The following is an 8,773-nucleotide window of genomic DNA, read 5'->3' on the forward strand; positions in this document are numbered from 1 at the left end:
GACAAATCAATGCAACTATGAGCTAGTTAGTTGAAAAGGTTAACACAATTGGTAAAACACAGCCAGATGTATCAAAAAGAAAAAAAAAATGGACTCAGGTAAATAAAGTCATGTATGAAAGAGGAGAGATCACTGCCAACACCAGAGAAACAAAACAGTCAAAGAGAACATTAGGGAAAAAATTTTGCCAACAGATTGGGCAATCTGGAAGAAATGGATAGAATCCTAAAAATACATAAACTATTAAAACTGAAAGAGGAAGAAATAGAAAATTTGAACAGGCCCATAACCAGCAAAGAAATTGAAACAGTAATCAAAAATCTCTGATCAAACAAAAGTCCAGGGCCAGAGATTTACCAGGAGAATTCTACCAAACACTGAAAGAGGACTTAATAACTCTTCTTCCCAAATAGTTTTATAATATAGAAATGTATAAGCTTCCAAACTCATTGTGTGAAGCCAGCATTACTTTCATTCCCAAAGCAGACAATGATCCCACTAAAAAGGAAAATTACAGGCCAGTATCCCTGAAGAACACTGATGCAAAAATTCTCAAAAAGACACTAACAAGTTACATCGAAGAGTACAATTAAAGATTTATTCATCATGCTCAAGTGGGATATATTCCTGGAGTGTAAGTGTCATTCAATACTGCCGAATCAAATAATGTGATAAACCACATTAATTTTTTAAAAAGTGATAAGAATGACACAATCCATGCAGAAAAATGTGTGAAATATTACAGCATTGATTCTTGATAAAAATCCTGCAAAAGTAGAGATAGAGGGAATATGCCTCAATATCACAAAGGTGATATATGAAAAATTCATAACTAAATTCCTCCTCAGTGGGGAAACTTTATGACCTTTTCTCTACAGTACAGAACAATACTGGGATGCCCACTATCACCATTTTTTAGCATATTACAGATGTCCTAACTTCAGAAATCAGACAAAAATGATGCAAATTGCCTTGAATTGGGAAGAATGAAGTCAAATATCCACTATAAACATATGACAAGTTACTCTATGTAGATAACCCAAATGTCACCACCAAACAATTGATAGAACTAACACATGAATTCAGCAAAGTCATGGGACACAAAATCAATACACAGAAATCTGTTATGTAACTAGTCACCAATAATGAAGCAGCAAACTGAGAAATTAAGGATTCAATCCCATTTACATTTGCAACAAAAACCATAAGAAACCTAGAAATAAATCTACCCAAAGAGGTAAAAATATTGTACTCTAAAACTGTAGAACAATCATGAAAGAAATTGAAGATGACACAAAGAAATGAAAAAAAATCACATATTCATTGAAGAAAAAATATTATTAAAATGTTCTATATTACCAAATCTCAACAATACTTTTAATAAAGTCCCTGTCAGATTACCAATATCATTTTTCCCTAAAGATAGAAGAAACATTGCTAAAACATGTGTGGAACTACAAAAGACCACTAACAGTGAAAGCAACATTAAGAAGAAAAATGAAGCTAGAGGCATTGAGATTCCAGACTTCAAGATATATTACAAAGTTGTAGTCATTAAAGTAGTATGGTACTTGCACAAAAGCAGACACATAGATCAATGGAACAGAACTAAAACCCACAAATGGACCCACAACTCTATGATCAACTAATCTACGAAAACACAGAAAAGACTACCCAATCTAAATAAGACAACAAATAGTGTTGGGAAAACTGAACAGCAACATGCTGAAGAATGAAACTGGACCATTTTCTTGGGGAACCTGAGGGGCTCAGTCACTTGTGCATCTGACTCTTGGTTTTGGCTCAGGTTATGATATTGAGATCAAGCCCTGCATCAGGCACTCTGCACAGCGCAGAGTGTGCTGGTCCCTCTCCTCTGCTCCTCCCCCTGCACTCTCTCTCTCTCAAATAAATTAATCAATTATACATTAAAAAAGAAAAACTTGGGATGGCTTGGTGGCTCTTTTGGTTAAGCATCTGCCTTTTGGCTCAGGTCATGATCCCAGGGTCCAGGAATTGAGTCCTGATTTGGGTTCCTTATGTAGCAGGGAGCCTGCTTCACCCTCTGACTGCTCCTATCCCTGATTATGCTCTCTCCGGCAAATAAAGAAATAAAATCCTCAAACAAAAAAGAAACTGGACCACTTTCCTACAGCGTACACAAAAATAAATTCAAAATGGAGGAAAGGCATAAATATGCAACAAGAAACCATCAAAGGAGGAGAGCAAAGAGAGCAACATTTTTTAAAGATTTATTTATTTATTTTATTTATTTTCAGTGTAACAGTATTCATTATTTTTGCACCACACCCAGTGCTCCATGCAATACGTGCCCTCCCTATTACCCACCACCTGGTTCCCCCAACCTCCCAACTCCTGCCCCTTCAAAACCCTAAGGTTGATTTTCAGAGTCCATAGTCTCTCATGGTTCATCTCCCCTTCTAATTTCCTTAAATTCCCTTCTATTCTCCATCTCCCCATGTCCTCCATGTTCTTTGTTATGCTCCACAAATAAGTGAAACCATATGATACTTGACACTCTCTGCTTGACTTATTTCACTCAGTATAATCTCTTCCAGTCCCATCCATGTTGCTACAAAAGTTGGGTATTCATCCTTTCTGATGGAGGCATAATACTCCATAGTGTATATGGACCACATCTTCCTTAACCATTCGTCCGTTGAAGGGCATCTTGGTTCTTTCCACAGTTTGGCGACCATGGCCATTGCTGCTATAAACATTGGGGTACAGATGGTCATTTTTTTCAATCCATCTGTATCTTTGGGGTAAATGCCCAGTAGTGCAATTGCAGGGTTAAAGGGAAGGAGAGAAACATTTTTAACATTGATCATTGCAACTCTCACTAGACACCTCTCCGGAGGCAAGGAAAACCAAACCAGAAATGATCTATTGAAAGTTCTTCAGAAACAAACAAACAAACAAACAAAAAATAAAACAACAACAGCAAAAAAATACATGTCTGTACAGCAAAGCAAGCAATCAACAAAACTTCATAGCAATCTGTAGAATGGGAGAAGACATTTGCAAATGACATACCTGATAAAGGGTTAGTATCCACAATCTATAAAGAAATTATAAAACTCAACAGTCCCCCCAAAATAATCCAAGTGAGAAATGGGCAAAGGACATGAATAGACATTTTTGCAAAGAAGACATCCAGATATCTTAAGACCCATGAAAAGATACTCAACATCACTCATCATCAGGGAAATACAAATGAAAACCACAATGAGATACCACCTCACACCTGTCAGAATGGCGAAAATGAACAACATAATAAACAACAGATGTTGGCAAGGATGCAGAGAAAAGGGAACCATGTTACTCCATTGGTGTGAATGCAAAGTGGCTTTTCCACTCTGGAGAACAGTATGAAGGTTCCTCAGACAATTAAAAACAGGACTACCCTGCAATCCAACAATTGCACTACTAGGTATTTACCCAAGTATACAAAAGTGCAGATTCAAAGGTGTCCATGTACCCCGATGTTTATAGCAGCATTATCAAAAATAGCCAAATTATGGAGAAAGCCCAAATGTCCTTCAACTGATGAATGGTTAAGGAAGATGTGGTGTATATGTACACAATGAAATGTTACTCAGCCATCCAAAGAAAGAAAGAAAGAAAGAAATCTTGCCATTTGCCACAACATGGATGAAGCTGGAGTGCATTATGCTAAGTGAAATAGAAAGATAAATACATAGGATCTCACCCATAGGTGTAATGAAAGAAAGAAAAAGATGAACATAGGGGTGGGGTAAAAAAAAAAAAGATGGACTTAACTATAGAGAGCATACTGAGGGTTTCTGGAAAGGAGGTGGACAGGAGATGTGAAAAGAGTATAATAGATTATTAGGGAGGGCACTTTTTGTTATGAGCACTGGGTGCAAAATATAAGGGATGAATTACTAAATTCTACTCTTAAAACCAATATTACATTATATGTTAACTAACTAGAATTTCAATAAAATCTTGAGAAAGTAAAAATAATTTTATTGCTTCCTATGTATGAGCATGGAGTATCTTTCCAATTCTTTGTGTTTTCTTCAATTTCCTTCATCAATGTTTTGTAGTTTTCAGAGTACAGGTGTTTCACCCTATCAGTTAAGGTTATTCTCATGGTTTTTGGTGCCATCATATACAGTTGTGTTTTTTGTGAACGTTGCTCTTTTGTTTTGGCTGATCCTTCCTTCAGACCAGTCATCTCCAGAGGACTTCCTTGTCTGCGATGGGCAGTGTTTGGTACTGGGCCTGAATGTGGTGAGTTTTAACTAGGTGTGCCCTTGTCCACTTGTGAGATGAGAACTGATACCACTTCTTTAAAAACTGAGGAACTGAGGAACCCTGTTGTAAAGAAACATGGTGTGGGCAGGAGCATGGGCTTGTCTTCTGCTTGAGGAGCAATGATGCTGAAACAGAAAAACAGGACAAAGATGAGCATCACAGCAGAACGCATGGGTGTGGAGCTTAGTGTAAGCAAGTTAGGCAACCTGTTTTGGGGTTGCACTGCTTCTTGCAGGTGCTCAGTATTTATGTGAAGGTGGTGCCAGGCAGCTCCTTTCTTCCTGGAGAAGCATCTCTGTGAATGTTGCCTCTGAGTCTGTTTGTCCTATGCTGTTTTTCCACCTTCCTTTGAGGGGCAGTCCAGTGCACTCAGGGCTCCATCCCATCCAAGCCCACTGACCTTTAAAACTCCAGGCTTTAAGTCTCGCTGGTTGAAGGAAATCAAGGTATTCAGTCCCCTCATTTTACAAGCCAGAGCTTTGGGGGAAATATTTCTGTGAGTTATCCTGTGAGCGCCTCTCTCACCTTTGTTTATGATCATAGGTTCCTTTCCTACACAGCACTCAGGATCCACTTCTCCACCAAACAATGTCTAATGTTTCCTCTTTCCTTTTAGACATGGATTTTGTTTTCTCAGTCTTCATGTCTATTTCTGGGGTATTTATGATGATTTTATAGTTATCTTTGTGTTTCCTGGGACAAAGCAAGTTTAGTGTCCTCCTACTCCACTGTCATCTTATTTTTTTGCAGTTCTTTTCCGATCTTTTTCTTTTGCTCCTTTCATAGTTTGCTGGTTTTCTTCAGTGAATTCATTTTCTATATTTTTAGCATATTGATTATTGTCTTTTTATATGTGGTTACCATTTGGTTTTTCTCTAACTTGGTCAGCATATAACAGTCTATATGAAGGTGAGGTAATGCAGGTAAATACATTCTTTACCTCCCTTCAATCTACAATTTAGGTGTATGGGGTCATGTTTTACATTCTTTAACTTTCTGACACCGCTGACTGATATTTTGAAACATACTTATTTTTTCATGCTTTTATGCTTTCTACTTTTTTTTTTACTTTTAATTATGGTTTTTCATTCACATTCAGTAGGTCCCCATTAACTTTTCTGGTAGGGTTATTTCAGTGGTCATTGATTCCTTTAAATTTACTTGTCTGGGAACTATTTATCTATCCTTGTAATCCGAATGATACCCTTCATGGTTACAGTATTCTTGGCTATATTTTTCCCCTTTTCTGCTCTTTGAAAGGCCATTCCATTCTGGACAACAATTTTTCTGCTGAAATATCAACTGATAGCCTGAAGGGGTGTCACCGGTGAGTAACCGCTTTCTTTCTTCTTACTGCTATTTATTTATTTATTTATTCTACTTATTTATTCTACTTATTTATTGTTTGGTTCAAATTTTTATTTAAATTTTAGTTGGTTAATATACAATTCAATATTGATTTCATTAATATGATTTAGGGAGTCATCACGTACATATACATCACATAGCGATTACTCCATTTAAAATTTTCTATCACTAATTTTTGACATTTTAATTATTAATTTTTACTACTTTTTCCCACTTTAATACCACATTTCTTTTTTTTAAGGATTTTATTTATTTATTTGACAGACATCACAAGTAGGCTGAAAGGCAGGCAGAGAGAGAGAGAGGCAGAAGCAGGCTCCCCCGCGGAGAAGCAGGCCCAATGTGGGGCTCAATCTCAGGACCTTGGGATCATGACCTGAGTGGAAGGCAGAGGCCTTAATCCACTGAGCCACTCAGGTGCCCCATTATTACCGCATTCTTACTGTGGACTTTAGGGGGATGATTTTGTTAGGTGCTTTTTGTGCCTCCTGCGTCTGGGTTTGTTTTCTTTCCCTTATTTGGGAAATTGTTACCTATTATTTCATCAAATACATTTTCTGCCACTTCTTTATATTCTTTATCTGAGATCCCCATTATGAAGATGTCATTATACTTGATGATATTGCTGAGTTCCCTAAGTTTATTCTAAAGTGTTTTTTTTTAAGTTTTTAGTTTTTTAAATATATATTTATTTGAGAGAGACTGAGGGAGAGAGGGATCAGGGGAGGGACAAAAGGAGAGGAAGAAGAGAGAAGCAGATTCTCCACTGAGCAGGGAACACAGCTTGACTTGATCCCAGGATTCTGAGATTAGGACCTGAGATGAAATAAAGATTTGAATCCTTAATAGACTAAGCCACCCAGGAGCCCCTAAGTCTGTTCTCATTTTGCTTTTTTTTTTCTCTCACCTGCTTAGTTTGATTAATTTCTATTCTTATGTCCTCCAGGTCGCTTGATTCATTTTTCTTCTTCTTGCCTGCTATTTATTCCATCTATTGTATTTTAAGTTTCATTTATTATGTTCTTTATTACTAAGTAGTTTTTTTTTTTTCTGTTTTTCTCTCTGTTTGTTGAGGGTCTTACTGATATCCTCTACTCTTCTCTCAAGGGTCATGAATATCTTTATGATCACTACTTTAAATTATTTATCAGGCATATTAACTTGGTTTCATTTTGGTGTCTGTGCAATTCTTTTCTGATTTTCATTTGGGATGCATTTCTTTGTCTCCTCATTTTATTCCACTCTCTGTATTTGTTTCTGGGTGTTATGACTGTCATCTATGTCTCCTCTTCTTGAAACTAGTGACCTTATAAAGAAGAGGTTCTGTAATGCCTTGCAGTGCAATGTGGCCATTTCACCGTCAGCTGATGCTTCAAACATATCCACTGTGTGGGTTTTTAGCACCTGGTATTGTGGCTAAGCCACTTTTGCCTTTGATTCAGTTATCTGAAGTGACTCCCTTTCCAGTTGTGGGCACTGTTTGGTCCCTCTGTTGTTAGTGGCCAAGTGTGGGTCTTCCTTGGGCTTGAATTGAAATATATCAGACTTTTCAGAGAGATGAAGTAGTACCAAACTACTTTAACTGCACTGTCCTCTGAGAAGAATTCACTGGCGGGTAGGGCCTATAGTCAGTTCAACTCTAAGGAACCAGGCCACTACTGAGGCACTTGTCATCAATCTACCTTAGCTATGTCATTATCATTCCCTGTCTTAGGGCAGGAGTTACTTGGAATTTGTGCTGGCAACTGTCCTGAATGCTTGCATACTGAAAGGCTAATGTAACATTTTGAATGGGCTTCAGCTAAAAGCATATTGGCTGTTCTTCATTTCCTAGAGATTAAAGATAGGACTTCTCTTTCATGCGTGCTCACCTGGGGAAGTCCATAGAGACTTGAATATTGTAATTTAAGTCACAAATAGTTCAATATGGTCCCAGGGCAAGATGGGATAGGAGTTCTTATAATTTATTTACAAGTTTTGAGAGCTGTATTAAGGGTCAATTTACTGGGAAACCAAATATGTATTTTTCAGATTCATGAGGGGAATCTCATCTTGGTTTTAATTCACATTTCCTTAATGATGAATGATGTTGAGCATTTTTTCATGTCTGTTGCCCCTCAGGATGTCTTCCTTGGGAAAAAAAATGTCTGTTCATGTGTTCTGCTCATTTTTAATTAAGTTATTCTTTAATGGGTATTGAGTTTTATAAGTTCATTATATTTTTGGATACTAACTCTTTATCAAATATGTCATTTTCAATTATGTCCTCTGATTCCATAGTTTGCTTTTACTATTGTGGATTGTTTCCTTAGTTGCGCAGAAACATTCTGTTTGAATGAAGTCCCAATTATTTACTTTTGCCTTTGTATCTCTTGTCTCAGGAGATATAGATATATAAGATGTTGCTAAGTCTGACATCAAAGAGATTACTGCCTTGTATTTCTCTAGGACTTTTAAAGTTCCCTGTGTCTCATATGGGTCTTTTTTTTTAATATTTCTTTTAATTTATTTATTTTTCAGCGTAACAGTATTCATTGTTTTTGCACAACACCAGTGCTCCCGCAAAACGTGCCCTCCCTATTACCCACCACCTGTTCCCCCAACCTCCCACCCCTGACCCTTCAAAACCCTCAGGTTGTTTTTCAGAGTCCATAGTCTCTTATGGTTAGCCTCCACTTAAATTTTTTTTTATAAACATATAATGTATTTTTATCCCCAGGGTACAGGTCTGTGATTCACCAGGTTTACATACTTCAGAGCACTCATGATAGCACATACCCTCCCCAATGTCCATAACCCCCTCCCCCTCTCCCAACCCCACCTCCGCCCAGCAACCCCCAGATTGTTTTGTGAGCTTAAGAGTCATTTATGGTGTGTCTCGCTCCCAATCCCATCTTGTTTCATTTATTCTTCTCCTATCCCCCTAACCCCCCATGTTGCTTCTCCATGTCCTCATATCAGGGAGATCATATGATAGTTGTCTTTCTCCGATTGACTTATTTCACTAAGCATGATATGCTCTAGTTCCATCCACGTCATCGCAAATGGCAAGATTTCATTTCTTTTGATGGCTGCATAGTATTCCATTGTGTATATATAC

This window comes from Meles meles, chromosome 3 (genome assembly GCF_922984935.1).
Source record: "Meles meles chromosome 3, mMelMel3.1 paternal haplotype, whole genome shotgun sequence".
In the NCBI taxonomy this organism is placed as follows: domain Eukaryota; kingdom Metazoa; phylum Chordata; class Mammalia; order Carnivora; family Mustelidae; genus Meles; species Meles meles.